This window comes from Phasianus colchicus, chromosome 6 (genome assembly GCF_987193195.1).
Source record: "Phasianus colchicus chromosome 6, bPhaCol1.hap1.1, whole genome shotgun sequence".
NCBI classification, from domain to species: Eukaryota; Metazoa; Chordata; class Aves; order Galliformes; family Phasianidae; genus Phasianus; species Phasianus colchicus.
The window spans coordinates 25,955,562-25,977,299 of record NC_143441.1 but is presented as its reverse complement, the minus strand read 5'-3'; the positions used below and the strand labels follow the sequence as shown (position 1 = coordinate 25,977,299).

At 35.5% G+C, this 21,738-nt stretch overlaps 1 protein-coding gene across 2 annotated transcripts in view; it reads right to left on the bottom strand.

The window, feature by feature from the left end:
* The window catches only part of DGKB (diacylglycerol kinase beta), a 339,578-nt gene that overhangs the window by 310,233 nt on the left and 7,607 nt on the right, over positions 1-21,738 (bottom strand). The gene's annotated exons all lie outside the window — the stretch shown is intronic.

Genomic DNA, 21,738 nt, shown 5'->3' with positions numbered 1-21,738 from the left:
TTTCTCCATTGATTACAGAGGTTGCCTAGATGACAAGTTTAGACTAGAAAGCTAATTTTAGACCATAAATGGAATCTCTTCACATGCCTAGCAATGGTATAATTTCCAGGGGTCAGATTACAAGAAGAGCAAAGGAAAAATTCAGAACAGAAGACACTGACATAATAACAGTTTCTAAGAAAAAGTAACAGCTGGGAGAGAAAAAATGAGCAAGTTTTTTAGCTTGAGGTGGCAAAGGGAAAAAAAATCAAAATAAAAAGTAGAGTAGCTAGGAACAGAAACATATGCAAAACAAAATACCCCATTACTCAGTGACGCACAACACTTTTTCCCCCTTCCCTGTCTCATACATAAATGAGGGATATAATATACTTAGACAAAGAAATTCAGGAAGAAAGACATCTTAGTCTCTAAGCATACTTTCATTGCTTTCAGGCTCTTCTTGGTGAGTGACTTGGGTACATACACTCATATTACTAGAAAGTAACATCACCTGAACACAGTATCAGATGTGTACAACCTATTTGGCAGCTTCTTTGTCTTTTTAAAGTTTAAATCAGAAGAAATTTCTGTGATCTTCAATTCCTCAATTTGGAATAAAATGTAAGGATAAGTTAGAAGACGACAGATATAGAGACCAAAAAAAAACAAAGGAGTAAAAAAGAGTAAAAAACTAATAGAATCGTTGAGATTGGGATGAAAAAAAAAAAACCACAATATGAATAAGGAGAAAATTGGCCAAGAGGAAAGCTCATCAGCACTCAAATATTGGTGGATTATACTCAGTGTCACAAAAAGGGTAATAACTACAAAAGGTGAAAGTGATGTACAATCAGAAAAGCTTAACATTCTGTCTTGAGAGCCTCAGTCCTTTTATTTAAGAGAAAAGAAAATAATAATGGTTGGTTGTCATGGTTTTATGATTTTTGGTTATCGGTATTCCACATCATATCATCATGTAGTACACTGGGAGTTAAAGTGTTAACGCTCCAGTTCCAGACACCTGTCTGGAAGAGAAGAACTACATAACCCAGGGGGCTTTGCGATCAGAGAGGAGATGTAACTTCTGGCACCTGAGCGTTATGGTGAGATGAGCAGTCCAGCTCAGCAGCAGGGGAGAGCTTGCAAAGAAGATCACATCAGGTGACCTTGCCAGGGATTATATCTCCTCTCTGACCACAAAGCTCCGGGGAGGTTTAGGAAGAATTTCTTCATTGAGAGGGGGGCCAAGTATTGGAAAGGGCTGACCAGGGAACTGGTGTACTTCCCATCCCTTGGAGGAATTTAAGAAACGTGGATGTGGCACTAAGAGAGATGTTTTAGCACTGAGATTCAGCAAGTCACTCTGATGCCTAAACTGATGATCTTGATGGTCTTTTACAACCTATATAATTCTATGATTCTAAATTCAAATCCCTCCTGAATGGTCTTCTGGGTTCATCCTTACTGCCCTGACAGAAAGCACGAAACTTCTTAACACACACCCTATGAACGTTTTCTATGTTAAACATAAAAAGGAAAACTGAGAAAACCAAGAAACCAGCCTTTGGAATTACCTAGCCTTTTTTTTTTTTTTTTTTTTTTTTTTACTCCTACCAGTTCTTCTACAATCTACATCTCACATACAATTTTATCAGTAATTTGCAGTTACTTCATAACGGGGGTTAAGACTAATGCAAAGAGGGGATGCAAAGGCAAAGTGAATGATCGTAAATAAGCATCTTCTATTCTATAGCTGAACAGGACCTTCAAAATCCTCTTCCCCCCCACTTTCCTTTAAATTACTGACTCAGATTATCCCTCCCTCTACATGGGAAACAAAGCTATAAAAAGACTTATTCATTTAGCCTACCATGAAAATCCCATTTTAATCTCTTTATTTTTTTTATTAGGAAGGTGGAGGAGTGAGAAAGAACACGAACCCTAAGGAGAAAAGTTTCCTTCTAGGCTTTACGGGAAACTATAGCTCTCCATATGATTGATTACTGATTTTTGACTGAATATCATGAATAAACAACACAGAACATTTTGTACTTTAGCTGCTGTAGAGACTGAAGCAATTACGCTTTTCAAAAACTTTTCTATACAGAACATACTTAAAATTCCCTTCAATTGCGTAAATACCTTCCCCATAGTTAGCTGGGTCCTGAGATTTAAGTGTTCACACCTTTTCCCAAAGGAGAACTTTTACGTGTCAGATACCACATGCTCACACACACACACAGATGTACACACACACACGAAAAAGTATTCTGTATTAACTCATGAAACAAGATCAAAAAAGCTTTTTTTTTTCTTTTATAAATAAGAGACAAACCAAAGCATCTGTCCACTCAAAACAGTGCCATTTGTGGGCTTGATAAACAATGGAAAAGTATATTTTTAATGAACACTTGTAAAAAGTAACTCTGCCTTCCTGTATGAAATATATTCTCAGGATTGTATTTCAAGTCCTACATGGTATTAATACATAAGGGATTGCGATGCACTCTTTCTAATCCAGTAAAGTGTTGAGATCACAGTAAAGTGTTGAGATCAAAGCACATAGTGTTTCCTCACTGCTGAATGACAACTTTTGATACTGAGCACCAGAACATTCTCTTCACTATGGTTGCAACTGCCAACACAACTGAACATTAAAACACAACAAAAAACCAGCACAAAGCCAAAAACAAATTAATTTCATAAAAAATGCAGAAACTATTTATGAATATACCAGACAATTAGTAAAAGTATTCCTGCAATTCATTTTATCCTTCATAGAAAATCTTGTCCTTAGAATTCAATAACATTCCAAATAGATGCAATTGAAGCTTAGTCCTGAACAGCTTAAGGAGGAAGAAAATGCCCAGAAGCAATTCTGGTTTTATCATCACTTTCAATCACAGAAATATTATGACTGTTTCTAACTGTTGCTGGATTAATTGCATGAATGAAAAAGAGCCTTAATGGCAAAATATATCTTCCTACAAAAACATAACGTGTACATTTCACATAACACTATCTTGTCTTTCTGGGGTATTCAGCATTCAGAAGTATTAAAATCATTTTACTAGTAGACATTCTTAACTTGGTAAACAACATTTACTGATGTGTATTATCATACCTCAAGTACATCAACATTAAACACTGATACACTGAAATTGGTGAAAGGTTGTTGAATAGATGTCCCTCTACAGGAGCAACCTGAACACAGCCCTAATGTGTGTATGTTTTCCCAACTACTTTATCTTCAGGTGTACTAGTTTGGGATATGTAAAAACACTCATTTAAATTTTAATACAAATATGAGGGCTGTATTCCAGAGAGAAGTGATTATTCAAATTTTCTTCCTCAAATTATTTATATGAAGTATGTCCGTAAACACAGGGAATACATGCAGCATAAAAAAAACTAAACTAAAAACACTATAATATGATAAGCCAAGAAACTGAATATTTGAGAAAACATTTCACTAACACAGGCTTCTAAGAAAATGAGAAATATTAGCAACAAAAACTGTACATCAGTCAAAAGTGATCAGAAGTCTAGACAATGGCACCACTTTAAATATATTTACTTACATTTTAAACAGACTTTTTCTTTTTTTAAATTATCTTTTTTACTTTGGTCTTCAAGCACCTTAATTTCACACTGAGACTACTTTAATTTTTTTATTTTATTTTATTTTACTTTCAGATAGATCTCAAATATTTCCAGCTCTTTCTAGACTTTTATTTCCAAATTGCTACACTAAACACAACACTTCCTTCACTAAAAGAAACACGGAAATAAAAGAAATACAAGCAGAAAGCTAGAATAAGAAAATGCCAGAGTGTTTATGTTCTGTGGTGCGGTAGATTTTTAAAGGCCATTCTTCCAGTAAATAATGTAACTGAATAAGTAAAAAATAATAAGTAAAAAAAAAATCCACTGACACCTTTTCAGTTTGGAATTTATCTTATACTTAAAGTGCAAATAGCATATAAACTAAAAATCCTCTCTGATAGTAATGCAGCTATTCCCAATGGTAAAAAATTCTCAAATACAGGTCTCAGAAAACAAATTTTTAAAAGCAAATGCAGGAAATGTGAGGAATTAGTCATCCTTCTCACCATTTTACATCTGTGTCTAGCAGATTTCTCCATAGGCACATTAACGTTTGGTGTCATATTCACTGGGACCAAACGGTCACACCGTATCAGATTTTGCTTTCATAAGTAATTGATAATTATTTTTCCACTTTGAAGAAGTTATCCATGTCTCTGGAAAAGTAAGAAGGCTGCTCCAAAATTAATGCCTGCTGTGCCTCCTGCCCAGAGAGGTGATGGAGTCGTCGTTCCTGGAGGTGCTCAAGAAACATGTAGATGTGGTACTTAGGGACACGGTTTAGTGGGCAATATGATGGTAGGTTGATGTTTGGACTAGGTGATGTTAAAAGGTCTTTTCCAACCTTAATGATTCTATTCTAAGATTATAAAAATATTGAAAATAGGTGATAGTAAGAGACAAACATAAAACTGACTCCACAAAAAGCGGTGAAAACCTGTTTAGACAGAAATACCTCTAGAAGGCTGTTAATATTTTGAAATCAATGAGTTCCAGAACTGTTAATTTCAGAGTGAAATTCTTTTTAAAATAAGAATAAATAACTAAGAATCATGACTAATTTTCTTTCATAAATCAAGCAATGTAATCTGTGACAAAAAGCCCATGATTCAATAGGTGTAATTATGCAATATGCAGAAAATTCTCACTCATAATGTTCAGTTGTCCACTGGGTAAACGACTGTCAAGAGAATTATTCCCAACTCCTTCAATGCTGCACACTATTTCTTTTATCCACAAAAAAACTCCTCCAAAGTTTTGAACATCACAGAATAAATGCCTTAGGGGAAACCTCTTCCTTCCAAACCGGGCATTTGCCACCTTTCCTATGGAACTCAATTTTAGAAGTTCACATTTTGGAAGGAATCCTGCATTCATCTCCCACAACCAGCACCACAAATATGCAAGCCCACTTTAGCAGTGTTCAGCAATTTAACTAATATCTGTCATGTGTTGTTGCCCTTTCTTTCCATTGCTTCTCATGGGATGAACTGTAAATTCAACACAATAATTAATTTCTGTTACCCATCAGCAACAGGGTTTTCTGTGTAACTGTTTGGTTTAATTAATCTCTCCAATTTATGCACACCAGGGGTCATTACACCAAAGGAACGCAAAGCTGAAAAGTGTAATTTCCAACTGGGGGAGATTTCTGATGATCCTTGATTTCCTGGGGCAGAAATTCCTACTTTGTGCTCAGAAATAAGCCTTTGAAGAGATATACTTTAGTCTTGTGATGCAACTGTACCATTCTGCTCAAGGAAAAGATTTGTTAACTGCTGTCCTCCTTCCAAAGTTTTATGCAGTTTTAAAACAAGCTGAGAATTGGGCACTTGAATAGCTCCTAAATATACATAAGAATATGAACTTGATTTAATCTTCAACAAGAAATCTGTTGAAGAGAAATTCTGCAGAGAATGGAGAACAAGTTAGCAGGCATGTGGATGGATTTTGTTGCAGACATTAATTTTTTTTTTTGCTAGCTGATTTTTTTTTTCCTCAGGGAGATTACATGCAGAATTTACTGCAGAATGGGGGCACGAATAGCCGACACTGTGTCATTGTTTACTGGGACAGTGTGCAGTCCTCTAGACAACTACAAAGGGTTTCATATTCATTTAATTAGTACTGCTATTAAAAAGTTCAGTAACAGTGGAAAATAAAATGGGATTTCAAAAGTGGGAGGGATCTTGCATACAGGAATGTACATCTGCAGACAAAGGAAATTCTGTAATGGCAGCAGTATCTCCAACTACTATTCCTTGTTCTTCTTCAGCTTCTGATTTCTTCAAAATCAACTCCACTAATGTCCAGGTTGGGAAGACTCTGTTATCAAGGCCACTTGTGTGTTCCTACCACCTGTGTTGATTTTATGTCCACACTGCCACCAGAGGCATGGATGAAGAACGTCACATGAAATCTTTTAAATATCTGTGAGAATTAGCATTTGTGCTTTTAAATGATGATAGTAAAAAGCTGCGCTTTTATGCAACCTAGATATGTATTCTTTTCCAATGATGTTCAGATTTCAGTGTGAAATTTTACTTCTGTTTTCCTGCGTTTTCCTCACCTTAAAGAGGAAAAAAAAGTTTGATAATCTCCTCTCTTTTCCTTGAGGATATTTTGCAGCACACATTATTGAAATTTTTAAACATTCCTCCTCTTGAAAAAGACTCCGCATCTGTTTTTTCTAGTTGTTTTCTCAGGATGTTCTTCCTCTTCTAGCTAATTTTCTCTTTTTGAGAGTTGCAATTAATTATTCTCAGACAGAGCTTATGCCTTCACAAAATCTTTGTTACTAACATTATTGCTATTGTAAGTATGATTATTTAAAGATAAGATAAACAGAGAATTGATAGACAGAAGTAAAATGTAATGCATGAAGATTTCAGACAACCACATCTTCAAGACTGCAAAGACATATGGGAAGTTCCAAGCTAAGTACAGGTTAAGATCAATTACCTGGATTGATTAATTAATTACTTAATTACACTCAAATTCTAGTTTGAGGGAAGAGGGTAGTCAGAATCCTATTGCATCCTGAGACTACAGCATAACCTGCCATAATGAGCTTCTAAATATCTAGTTTTGCCATCTTCCAGTTCTTTTTCACCAGTATAACTACTAAACTCTATAACAGCTTGTTTACACTGTATGCAAGTTTGCACAAAATTCTTTTGATACTGCAGTGGATTATTTCCCATGCACACATAGAGATATATACGTAATTGTTAGAGGCAAACCTGAACTCACTCTATCCTGCTAGAGCTGGAAATCTGGTGTCATTTCCTCAGACCTTGCTGTCTGCTGATACTTCTGTTTCCTTTATGCTCCACAGTTCTGCTGGGCTCACTCAAGGAATACATAGGATTTAAGCCAAAACAGTTTTAATGTTATCCACTAACTGTAGTCAGAAGCAAAGCAGTATTAAATAATCCCAATTCGTCTACACGTTGAACATACCAGAACACCTTTTAAAGCACCAGACATCTTCCAGTGAAGGCTGTCTTTCTGCTATTGTTATTTGTCATAAGCTGTAAGTGATCTGCCTATCTCTCTGAATCATAAACAAAGTAATCTGAAAACCGTCATTTTCTATGAAATCCCTTTCTCCCCACAGCTTTAAAAAGCAACACAAAAAATTTATATATCTCATATTTTAAAGATAAAAGACAAATTGGGGAAAACTAAAGGGGAAACTTGCCCATTCCGACAACATTTTAAAGCTGTTTATCACAAAGGCTCGCATATTAGAAAATAGTGACTAAGTAATTAAATAGCCAGAAATCAAAGAAATTATAAGGAAACCAGAATAAACACAACACAGCAGAAGAAATAAAAAATGTTTCACTGTTTCTCTGCATAAATTATTAAAGAATTCCTCATGGGCTCCAAAACAAAAAAGTGTAATAAAATGGATAGCAACTTTGTAACACTTCATTGTTCCATTCTGTAAACGGAATAAGCACATAACTCAACAATTGCTCTTCTGGACTCTACTCCCACACAGAACAGAGATACCAGACAGAAACAGTACCTCTTCTTTTGTAATAGTAATCACTTATTTACTACCCCCATTAAAAGTATATTCTTATTATTATTTTTTTTTTTTAGCAGCAGCAGTAATTACAAATGACTGTAAACCAGCATCTTTTTCACTAGCACAACGTACCATAGTTTGCCTGCTTTCACTGCAATCTGTTTTGCCTTGTTAAGTTTCATAAATGAAGTACTGGGTTGCACACACCGCACACCTGATGCATTACAAGTCAGCAAAACAGACAATAGAAGTAAATAAATGCCACAACACTGAAATCTTGCTGACTCAGAACCTGGCAACCTCACGCTTCAGTTCATGGAAACTAAATAAATTCAGGTAATGATCACTTTCAAGAAATGTCTTAACAAACACTGAACTTTAAGAACTGGTAAAAAGACTTCAAACTATTAGGGGAGAATTCCTTTGCAATGTGATATCATACATTTGAGACAGGAATTAATCATACTTTCATAAAAACAGTAGTATATGATTGAACCTTCTTATTCACAGAATCACACTGTTAGATTTCAGTTAAGTAGAAAGTATTCTTTCACAACTAATTTTTACACAGCAACATTAAATAATAAGCTCCCTCCATAGGAGGAACTGTAACACCTATCTCAGTTTAAAGACTTTAAAAACTTTTCTTTACAAAAGTTCTAGTCCTTTTAGATTGCTTCTTTTATGCAAACTTAAAAATCCTACAAATTAACTTTTTTAGTTATCAGCATAAATGCTTTTGATTTTTTTTTAAATCTATTTGAGACAGTTTTGTATGCCTTCAAATGTGCCTAAGACAGTTACAAGCATTGTTTTAAACATTAAAATATTGTCGCTACATAATTTCCACATTGTCCAAATTATCTACCAGGTCTATGTTGAGCTTCATGTTACTAAGAGAAGACAATGGAAAAATATTTTATTACTTCTGAACCGTTACAGAACTGTTTAGTCACATATTATTTTTTTCATTGTTTTTCAACATTTTTATCCTATACAGTAAGATTGTATAGGTCAGTCTGTAACCACTGTAGTACTTCCTTCTCCACAGAGAGAGGAAGTCCTACTAACGATCTGGTTGCCTGGCTGCTTTGTGAGAAGACTGTATGAGAAATGCGCATATGAAAACTTTTTGTTTTTAATAAATAGGCAGATATTTTAGGGATTATGAATCTTTTTCTTAATGTTAAGAACTGATCCAAAAAGTCTTTAAATGAGGAAATTTACAGAAGTTCTGGGGGACCTACACTTACCAATAGGCATAGGATTTAGCCTTACCCAATTAGCCATGCATGTAAAACCTACCTTTCATCAGTTTCAGAATGTGCGTTTTTTAAGAACTGCTATGTTAATAGAAATAGCACTGTTTAACTTTGTTAAATGATTTTCAATTTGTGAGGCACTTCTTTTATTTATTTGGTACTGAAATACGCATAACTAAGTTCTTCTACATGCAGTACAAATCTAAAAAAAAGATTGCTCCACTTACGCTCTTTTCATATCGCAAGAACACCAGATCTATGTGAACCATAAGTCATTGAGTTGACTAAAGTCATTCTATTTTGGTATAACTTACGAAATTTTAAAAAAAGAAAATCTGCAATTTGTTACTTAAACATGTTCCCTGAGGAACTCTTTTTACAAAGATTATATTTTAGAAGTTAAAGTTACATTTCCTGATGATATTGAGACATTTAGTGATATCTCCTAAGAATATTCACTGAAGATCAGCTAAAGCTTTATACACCTCCATACTCAAAAAAGATAAAACACACCTACAGTGAACATGTCTGTAAGTTTCAGTGAACATGCACAGAAGTGTTTTTGCTGTACTCAACAAGCTTTTATGATGAATTCATTCCTCTTGCTGATACTTGCAATATACTAAGTCAATAAAATAGATCATCTGAGGCACACTGAGTGCTCTTTTGCCTGAGAAAAAGGGTTGCTACCAGCTGCAAGAAAAAAGAATCACAAAGAATGGTTATCCATAACAGGTCACATAAACCCACATGAATCTATGGTTCAAAATGACAGATACTACGCTCAGTATTAGGACTTACCTGCTTGGAGTGTGAAGACAGAAACCCCTGATCTGAGCTCAACTGAGCAACAAGAGCTACAAAGCCCAGACACTATGCTGCTTTTCTAACCCAAAGAACAGTACCTGACCTCTTATGTTTAGTGCTCCCTAAGTACACTTTGATTTTCTGCTTATTCTTTTACGAGCAGGTTTGATGAATGAAAGAGATGAGAAACGTTTAGTAACTACTAATTATGTTTTCATTATGAGCTTATATTATAAAAGCACAAACTGAGATAAGATAGACTACAGCACTGACAGTACTACATACACAAGGGACAGTCCTGCTTACTCATAATTAAACAGTGTAGAAAATAAAGCATATCTCATTTTACAGAAAGCAAATGAAGGATTTCCTAAAAAAGAATATAGACCGAGCATTGAATTTTAAAAAGTGGATAGATCTCAGCTGGCATTAATCACTGCATTTTAAATTCAAAAGACACACTGAAACATTTCTTCTCATAATTTGCTCACTATCACACAGGAGTTGTGGAGAGAAATCAGGAACCGAACTGAGATCTGTAACTGAATATATTTAAATACATGAATAGTGCTAATTTACGTACGTCAATAAAACAATCCTACTCCTTAACAGCTTTATTTTTCCCTGTCCTTCTAAGTTTGAACCAGTAAATTTAAGTCTAAACGTCTACGAAAGTATACAATATATTAGAATAAAGCTCTACATTGAATATGATTACGTTTCTAATTATCCAAATCACAGAATTTTAATTAACATTCTGTCTGTCACGAACTAACTTTACATAATACTCCACTAATTAAAACAAGTAGTTCACAGTATTGCTGAAGAAATGTTACCACTTACAGATTTAACTACATGTGTCCAATAACCACACCATTCTGGACACCTGTGGCTGCAAATCAATCAGTTGAGTTTGTGTGCTGTGGCTTGCCCCAGGGCCCTGTTTTTCCAGTCATCCCTGCTGGGGACCTGGTTGGAAATTGTCACAGCTTCCACTGCTTTTCAGCAGCTCCATTCCTCCTCCACAGAGCTGAGCTAAACCCAAGCCCAAGCACTTTCCAAAATAATGCTGAGAAAATGTGCCTGAGCCTACAACCAAAAGACCAGAAAAGCTCCTAACACACCAACCTATTTGTCCCAGTAAAAACATCCTAAATACAAGGAAGACGGAGAATCTGAGCAACGTGCTGCATAGTTCAAATCCAGCACATACCACATAGTCAAGTCTTAACTGTGTTGTCTTTTCTCTCAGGTATATACCTCAACCAGAGTGAAAAAAAAAAAATAAGTACATGAAAACTACTGCTACTTGGAATATAAAGCTGCAAGATGCTGAATTGCCTGCTTCCAGAAGCAAGTGAGAATTTCCTGCATTTAGCCTCTCTCAAGCCGCAGCCTTCTCAAATATGCAAAACAAATTATTATTCAAGAGATTGTTACAGAATTCTAATTTTTATGAGTACGAAAGGTTCCCAGGCATCAATTTCATAACTAGATTCAGTTTATGTTTCTTAAATTGGCACAGCTAAAATAAGAAAGTTATTTATTTTGGCATCCTCAAAGAAAAACAAAGAATTAGGATACCTTTGAAATCCACTGCAAAAGTATCCTTTTCTTAACAATACATCATATAATTTTGCTCCTATTTTCATTTTTCTCCAGGATAACAATACTGAACAGTTCCACTACACTTTCCTAATATTGAAGGAACCTTCCTATAAGAATGTTCAGAATTCTGAATAGATATATTTCTGTATAGATGCCTTTAAATATATAGGTAAGCATTTTTTTTCCAGAATATTCTGACAAAAATAATTTAATTTTGCATATTTCTCCACTATTTAGTAATGAAATTTATCTAGCTTTTTAAACAGCAAGATTCACCAATACTGTCAGCAGATCTCTTGCAACAGTATCAATTAATGAATTATGAGGTGAAATTTCATACAACAAATAGACAATAGATAAGCCATCTCTCTGATTCAGAGCTGATCAGTGTTAGTATCTCTGCTGTGAAATCTATATAATATTCAATTATTTTATGTCATTAAAATCTATACATATTGATGCTATTTCCTGACATTTTGATAGCTAACAAAATATTTATTATACTCCTGCTAGGAAAGTTTAAGTGGATATCCAAAAATCTTCTTTCTAATTGTAATTCCAGATAATATTCCAGTTACCGATGTTTATAATTGTGCAAATACAACATTACTTTGAATAGTAAAGCAGTTAATGCTAGTAACAGTCTTTAAGTATTCCAAAAGCCAAAAAAATACTTTACTGAAAATAGCAAGCTTTGCTTATTTGGCAGACTGGAGAGAGTTATGCATATTTTTTACATATACCAAAAGTTGCAAAAACACATCTTTTATAGGACAACACGATTGCTCCATTTGTGGTAAATCTGCCCTAGGACATAATATTTTACAATGAAAATAGTATTACAGTGGCCCACATTGTGCTGTCTGTTTTAAAATGAACTCTCTGGGGACTTCTATGGAGAACAGTCTTAAAAAATAAATGGAACAACATGTCCCAAAGTACTTTTTACCTAGCTTTAATACTCATGATTAAAAGGATCTGAAAAATCTGGCAAGATGTAGCCTTTCCACTAAGGAATCCCCTTATTCTTCATTTTTTCCCCAAGGAAGATAATTTGCAGATGACACCAAGCAGAGTGGTGCAGTTGATACAACAGAAGGAAGAGATGCCATCCAGAGGGACCTGGACAGGCATGAAAAGTAGTTCTGTATTAACATAATCAGTTTCAACACAACCAAGTGCAAGGTGTTGCATTTGGATTGGGGCAATATGTTTACAGATAGGAAAAATTCACTGAGAGCAGCCCTGCAAAGAAGGACTTGGCATGGTGGATGAAAAGCCGAACGTGAGGCACCAGTGCATGCCTGCACTCCAGAAGACTAACAGTATCCTGGGCTATGAAGATAATCGGCGGGCTCAGCAGCTCTCCTATGAGGAAAAGAGAAAAGGGACTTAGGATTATTTCACTTGGAGCAGAAAAGGCTCCAGGGACACTTCACTGCAGCTTTCCAGTACTGGAAGGAAGCTTACAAACAGGAGGGAGACTGACTTCTTACATGGTCTGATAGCGATGTGACAAGGAAAATGGCTTTAAATTGAAAAACAGGAGAATTAGGTTAGATATTAGGAAAAAATTATTTACTCAGTGGCGAGGCACTGGCACAGGCTGCCCAGAGAAGCTGTGGATTTCCCATCCCTGGAGGTTTTCAAGGCCCGAATGGACGGGATCCAGGTTGCCATCTAGTTGGTGGCAACCCCGCCCATGGCAGGGGATTAGAATTAAATGGCCTTTAATGTCCCTTCCAAACTAAGCCATTCTATGATATGATGGGCTTGCATGGAATAGCTCCATGAATACTGAGGCAGATGAGGATGATTGTGACTCAGCGGCCACGCAGAGAGTCCCAGCTGTCTGAGGAAGTGAGTCCTACTCCATTACCCTATCCGTTAGTGACAACCCCATGCCAAAGGTACTGTGGCAGCAGATGAGCAGATCAGTGCTAGGCAACAAACAGGCATGGGAGAACAGACTTAGAAAGACCAGACAGCCATAAGCAAAAAACATTGGTATCAGACAGTGTAACAGTATCCTTACATTTGACCAATGTCATTTCAGTTCTTTCACGGTATAGCACAAACTATGCTGGTGTCACAGGCACAAAGATCACAAGAGAGGGATGTGGAAAACAAACACAAAAAAAACAAACCACAAAAAACCACTTTCTTATAGTCACTGTCAACACTGAACAAATCTCATCACACCAAATACCTTTCATGCACTTCATCTACTCTACAGAGCATCACAAAAGGAAGAAAATATTTTCATATTTTGTATTTTTAATATAAAGTAGGCAAAATGCAACTATAAATTTTAATGCCACAAAAACACCATGACTTTCATGTTTCCTTACTTAAGCTAATGAGATCTCCAAAATATCACAGTAATGATAGTGTTCTGATTAAAATCCAAAGCATATTTTCTATTAAGAGGCATACTATCCTTATTCACACTGCACAAGAGCTATTATTTTACAACACGCACACAGAGAAACAAGTAGAATACTCCTAGTGATGTCATGAAACAGCTTTCAAAAGAATAAATAACCATCTGCATCAATACAGCTTCATATTATCTCATGTCTGACTTACAATTAGCACAAAAGCCTTAGCTTCACTAAACAACTATTGTTTAAAAATTCTGTTGTTTTCATAGCATAACCAATGATCATAGAACATTTGTATTTTTTGTCAGTCTAGTTCAAAGGAACTACATCCTTTTACCCAGTCATCCAGAGAGACAGAAATATCACAATCAGTTGGCAATAAGAGCACTATCACAGAACTTCAATATTCATCTTACTACTTCCAAAACTTGTTTCAATTTTATAGTTAGATAGATAATTTTAAAATACATGCAGGGCATATTAAATCCAACCCCTGCCATATGTGCTTCATAGACAGATTTAAATGTTTTTGCAATACACATTCCACTGTTCTGTATCAGTGAGGTAGGAAGCATCTTTTTCATATTTAGAAGTACTACAGTAATGCAGATGACATCCTTGACAAGATTTATCCATACTGAAATATAAGATTGTGACATGCATGCAAGACATCATAAAATAAATCTAACTATCTGACATAAAATCACAGCAATCCTAACACCAACATGAAGCGATATCTCTTTTTCACTTGTCTAAGAGTGTTTCCCCCCTTCACATAACTCGGACATCATGGCCTCAACTTTTCTTTATTCCCGGTGTGCTCCTTTCTTCTCAGCACTATGTCACATCTCTGTTTAACTACATGGTTTTCATTCACCACAACATTTTGTTTGTTCCTCTTAGCTCCACACTTCAGCAAGTGATTAGTCTACTTCATCAAAGAAGACTCCTTGTTCTATTCTTTCCATAACTATGGCACATTGTCTTGCTTGCAGACTGAGAGCAGTCTTTGTTCCTCCCAGCCCCGAGGAGGGACGTGCCCACCTTGAATCTTGGTCCTCTACATCCCGGTCTCACATTTTCTCTTCTGCCTCGGCAGCACAAGACTAGCAGCAAATGCTCTATGCAGGATGCTGTCCCAAGATTTCATTTGGGTCAATAAGTTTTCAAAAAGCTTAACAGCATTTCCCCAGTGTCTGTCTCTCAGTCACAACCATAACCCTCTGTGCCTCTTCCAACAAGGAAAATGATTCTAACAATATCTTACACACGGAGGGGGAAAGACAGAAGCTTTGCTTTGACAGTCAGTCTGCACACATAAACCATCTTGAGCAGCAGCACTTTGTCCTGTCACAGACCTTATCTGCCACAAAATAATACATCTTACGCCTTCATCCAAAAAAAGAATTGCTCAATTCTGAGCATCTCTGCACTCACTTTCAAAAAATGCTGAAAAATTTTAGCCCTAATACTTAGTTTACACAAGTATAGATTGACTTTTTGCATATCACTAACTGCTGTAATCATCCCAAGTAGAAATTTTAATATTTTGAAACAGAAATGCACCCAAAACACTTGCAAATCAACCATGACTGTGCGTATGAAGGTGAGTGGGAAGCCTTCACCATCTCTTTGAGACCATCACATATTTGAGAAGAAGTTTTATAATTCCTACCACTCTATTATGATTTCCTTCACTTTCTATATACATCAGTTCCCTCACCACCTTCAGAAAAATAAAAGAATTTTTTAAATGTTAAACAAACAAAAAAAACCCACCACAACGGAGAGTATTCCTAACCAGCTACTTATCCCTGCTGCAGTCTCTTCCAGTGCGGCTATTACTGGTTGTGCCCTATGAGGGACTGAGATCAGACCCAGCAGCTACAACCTTCAGGCTGTTGATGCCTGGAGTACATTATCATCACCCAGTAGAAGAGAAGAAGCAGGAATAGCCCAAAGACAGCTGCTGCAGCAGCCAAGGGGATATAAGATAGGGTATAAGAAAGCCATGGCTGGAATTTTTCTCAGCTGTGCTTTTTGTGATCCATTTTAAGAAATGGAAGAGGAATTTTTTCCAGCATTTTATTTAAAAATAAAAAGAAAACTGAGTGACAAGGTACATTCAACTTCAGTATCGTATTTCACTGACTCTAAAATAACAGGGTAGAAAGAGATTTATTATACATTAAAATTTTCCAAGACTTACTTCCTTGTAACTGAAAATACACTTCCATGTAGTATAAGAAATAGATAATCTTTAGGTGTTCCCTAGATATTAATAGCATGTTTTCATATTTCTAAGAATCTTATTACTACGGCACTAAGAAAACAGAAGGGAAAAAAAAGTGCTGTATGAAGCACAATTAATGAACAATATACAGTAAGGAAGAGGAACAACAGTAATCTGGAACAAAAAGCTGTATCTGAAGACTGATACAGTAATCCTTTAAAAATTAATGTATGTATATTATATATTCCTAGGAAGCACTGTTGTAAGCAGTGCTCCAACACAGTAAGCTGCAAATAAAAATAGATTTTCATCATCTGTACTTAAACACTTCTGTACTAAAAAATTAAAAAATAATAAAAACCTTGCTCTATCTTCACTTCTGCACATCTACCTTCTTTCCAACGTGCAAGCCTCTTACAAGGAGAATTACCCAAAGATCTGAAGATAATAAAACCATTTAAATCTATTTAAATATCAGATTCCCCCAGCCTTCCACTTAGGTTCTCCAAAATGAATGAAGTTACAATCGCAGCAGAGCGGTTCAAATACCACTGCCAAATCCAACAATACTGACTGTAAATCACTTCACTGAAGCCTGTCTCAGGTACTCCATACCACATGAAGGAAACTCCCACACATGCCAGCAGCAGCTCCAGACACAGAACAAAGGCCAACAGTTCCAAAGAAACTAATTTATCTTGCTCTAAAACCTAACGTAACTTCCTCAGAGTACCAGCAGGTTAGAAGCTGCCTGCATATGCTGTCTGTGCACCTGCTATTAGAACCATAACACAAAAATAGGTAAGGGAAAATTCAAGGAAAATAACCTTGATAAATACACCCAAGATAATGTTCACAAAGAGGAGACATTTGAATAGCTACCATTCATTTTATATTATATGCCATTATAACTTCAAAACTTTGAAATGCAGGAAATATTGTTTCGTCTACCTAAACACGTTCAGATACATGAACTGTGTAAGAGTAGTAACTGGAGTCAGACAGCAATGGCCTCCCTCATTTACCATTCACTTTCTTTATCACGTTCACCTCTGCAGATTCAGAGAATAATAGGCTATCATCTGACAGCGTTAGATATTCATTATTTTTACAAGCCCAGGACACTACAGTGGTTAGTTATTATTTAATACATGTCTTACTGTGTTAAAATTGCCCAGATTCCTTTATAATGTGAAAGCTTGCATTGTATACCCAAGAGTGGTATAAGTCTATTTCATTAGTTCAGAATGCCACTGAAATACTGGACAATGTCTTGCTTAGATTCATGTAACATCACAGAAATGCAACTCCTACTAAAAGGTTTAAAGAAATTATGTAATGCAAGAACATATGCAACATTACTTGTTAGCTCTATTATTTACCAACATTATTTACAATGATGAGTAGTCCATACAGAATAATTTATTGAAAATGTATTTTTCACAACCAAGTGTGACTGACAGTTTCACGCAAGTATAATTCTTGGAAACAGACTCCCACTGAGAACAGCCACATTTCCAAATTAAAATTCCCCCCCCAGCCTTCTCCAATATTTCAATCTAAAATAGTTTCTTAAGGTCTGCTTGACAGTAACATGCTTATGTATCTTCATAAATGAATACAAAAGGTATATAAATATAAGCAAAGTATTATATTTTATTCTAAACTAAAATTATCTCAGTATTTTTGCCCACTTCATTCTTGAAAGAATTATTGTTTTTGAACATGTTCTATTATAAACCTTAAACTTTTTTTTTTTTTTTTTTTTTTAAAGACTGAAGGGAGGCATTCTGTGGCTTGTGTTAAGGGTGTGCAAAATGCACGGCCGGTGAGCCCCATCTGAATGAAACATCCATGGCATGGTTTCCTCAGGCTTTAAATGACTGGACAGTGATCCATTTCAATTTCATGCTCTCATTGATTTATTAGTTAATTAAAAGACGAAAAATATGGTGATGCTGGGTTTGTTGGTCTTTGGTTTGTTTTTTTTCTGTTGGGTTTTGGGTTTGTTTGTTTGGAGTTTTTGTTTTGTTTTGTTTTGTTTTTTTGAGCAATATTTTGAATTATAGTCAGTTATTTAGAAATTTACAAAGACACACACTTGGTGAGTAACATATACTTACTAACTCCTTTTCAGTTGAGCCTATAACCTAGATAAAAATAAAACTTCTGTTAAGGTTTGGACTTCATCCAGAACTGATGTGATCCCAGGTATGATGAGTTGCTTCAATTGTCTCTCTAACTACCACCTTAAAATTAATTTTACATTCACTATGGATTTGACTAAAAAAAAAAAAAAAGGCATTTATTTCCAATGGATGATGAAGTCATTCTTCTTGCTCCTTTTATAGTCATATCAATGAATATCACAGAGCTGCTGCATCAAAGTAAATGAAAATCTTTTACATCACTTCAAAACATGCAACATGTACTATAATGTTTTTAAGGCTATATACAGAAAAAGATATAGAGAGTTGAAACAGGATTTAAAGTATAAAAGAGGCACTAAATCCCTTAATACCCTGACTCCCCCTTCTGCTGCTTGCTGATGTTTGTTCCAGTGGGAAGTGGAAGCTGTCTCATACACTTCAGCATAGATAAATTTAAAGTAATGTACGTGGGGGGAAAATAGAACCCTAGCTGTACACTAGTGATGAGCAGTCAAGCTCATCGATGATGAGTTATAACTCAGAAATGAAATTTTGGAATTCTAATCAGATCCATGCTCAGCAGCGCTCAAAAATGTATTCAGAAAGGAATAGAGATTAAAACGATTTATTCCATTGTATAGATCCCTGGTACACTCACTCACATTATCAATAACACAGTTTTGAGCATTTTGAATTGATTAGGGTAGAACTGAAGAAAGAGAAGGACAAAAAGAGAAAGCAACTTGCTGATATGGAATAAAAAGAGTATAACAGATACTTCCAGCTTAAAAAAGAAGCAACTGGCAACAGAGACTGGAAGAAAACTCTGGAAGCGCTTAGCCTATTTTACATTATTTCTATGATAATCACTCTTAGAAGACAGCACAGTAGGACAGACAGACTGCCTGTCTGATCCAGTAATGCTATCACTATGCTTCTAAGAAGACGGATGAAGAATGTCCCATTCACCTGGAAAACAGTGCCTTGTCTTGATATGAATAGGCCACAATGAAATTTGCATACAATGAGCAGAACATAATTCTCCCAAAACTAGTTAACAGTAATGGCATTGCCTCTGGGAAAAAAAAAAAAAAAAAAAAAGAAAGAAAAAAAAATGCAGCAATGTTTACTACAATCTGTATTGCAGTTATTCACTTGCCATACACATGACAGTAAACTTTGCAGCTCACAGACAGGTTTTACTAGCAATATAGCTATTTTTTTCAAAAATAGCTGGATAGTAACTGACAGCAGACTTTATTTTAAAAGTTCTAATTGTCCATGTAGTCATATGCTGAATCCCAGTGAACAGCATAAAGAATGGAATCTGTCTTGTCAACTCTTTAGGAGAATCCATCTATTATATACATGATTCTTCTCTACAAAAAGCTTAACAACCTGTTCAAAGTCTGCTTTCTTCTATTGACAGCCACTGGAATGTATTAAGAGGGCATGAAGAGTACACTGACATAAGCTATCAGTCTTTCCTTTCCTCTCTATTAGGTTATCCTAAAAAGACATATTCAGTGAAAAGTGTAGTAAATCTGCAGATACAATGACAACATCATTAAAGACAAGAGGTTAGACTGAAGTATTACCTTTTCTCGTCCAGCATTCATAGGTTCAAAGTCCTCACAACATATGTTAAGGCTTCAGATATTTGATTTTCAACTTTTCATAGCATAAACAATTGGCCTTACTAGTCCTTGAAAATTCCTGAAATATCTGAACAGAAGTAGTAGTAGTTTCTAATGTTCAAGACACTTAGGTTCTATAAAGAAAATAGATGCACAGGTTCTATTTAAAGAGTTTCCGTACCTTAGTGTCAATGTATATCCCTCAAAAGAGAACTGGGATTCCATCAGTTTGAACATCAATTTTAATTTTTTGATTTCACACATCTAATTCATTTTCATGTCACTGCTGAGCAGAGCTATCAGTGCACATGTTAATATTAAAATACAAGGTTCAGCAAGTATAGAATACCTTCATATTGAGATATGTATATAAGTTCCCCTGGAGAGGAACAGCAATTCATACCTCCATGGGTTAATAGTTCACTCATAGTTTAAAAGAGATGGCACTTGCTTTGCCAAAGACATATTTGCATTTCCAAGGAATCAGAGCAGTAAACAAGACAAGGGGAGGAGAGCTGAAACTTTTCCCGAATAAATTAAAGATTAATAACCTCTAAGGGGAAGAGACGAAGCATTTGAATGTGAATGAAAGCTGCGGCTTTCAAGAACTACGTACAAGAATTGGCTAACTTTGCCTGCTTGTGATGCTCTCCAGTGAAAGATTGCCAAGAACATAAATAATACAAGACAATTCAGCCCTTGACATCACAACAAATCTAAGGAGTTGCACCTTGTCAGAATATATATAAGATTATATCAGATTTTAGAGCAAGTGAACAAAACAATAATGCATATATATTCTGTAATTCCCATCTTTATAAATCCATGCTCTGCAGCAGTTTGGCATGGATTTTTCAAACATTTTTTATTTCATTTTACAGGAAGATGGTAAATGAATTAAGGATGAATTACAGAAGCTTTCAGGGTTTCTAGATAGAATCATTATTCTATTCCCTCTGCGGTTTCTAACTCTTTAGAGTTAGGGTCCTGGACTAATCATGCAGAATTTCCTGTCTTAACAAACCACTATGTCGGGATATGGAAAGAGTTATATCTTCTTTTAGTTGGTGAACACTTTGAGAGCTGGTAACGTAGGGCCTGAAATGAAACAGCTGCACTGAATGACCAGAGTCGACAGGAAAGTACCTTGAACTGATCAACCAAACTGAATCCTGAAGAGTACTCTTCAGAAAATACATTATATTTATATGGCTTATATATTCTTACTAGTTTCCTCCACAGTTTTCTACTTGTTGAACTGTGCTAAAATAGGACTGGACATGTTACTGTTATTGGTAGAGCGTATCTATGTGATTCTACAGATTCTTCTGTCATTGACAAGACTTTCTAGCCTAGCCTTTAGCTCATCAGGTGTCAATAAGAATGCACAGAAATCCTTACTAGGGACTTATATTTCCCCTTGTTCATGAAACATGCAACTAAAAGTTAGTACTGGATCACCCATCATGATTATTTTTCTTAATATCAACAGAGACAAGTAAAAACCACTGTGACACTGCGCAATATAGGGTAGAAAAAACATCCCGATCTCTAGAACAAGTAATATCACAAGTTGCTTTTGTAGTTTCTGGATGCCTACATGATTTATAGACAATAGATTGCACTGAAGCTTTTCTATGAGTCTTTATTTTGAATTCAAAAAGGCAAAAAAATAAAACTGTAACTGAATATGGTATTTTCCTCTATAAGGAAAACAAAACAAACACTTGGTTCTTTAAACTTTCAGAGGAAGTAAATGAATATTCTTTTCAAAGTATCTGTCATTTGTTCATCAAAACTGGGAGTTTTCCCCAGGATTCCTCCAGCCATTCTACTTTTATGACAAAATGGCTATGTCAACAGCACTAAACCTAACATGGAGCAGTGCAAAGTTTTCTCTTTCTGTTCTACAACAGATCATAGTGTTTAGAGTTCTTTGACACAGCAGATGTAAGACCGTTTAAACACAGATCTTCTTGCAAGAACTTTTAAAGTCAAAAAAGGTAAAATGACTCACTGCCCCACCCGAG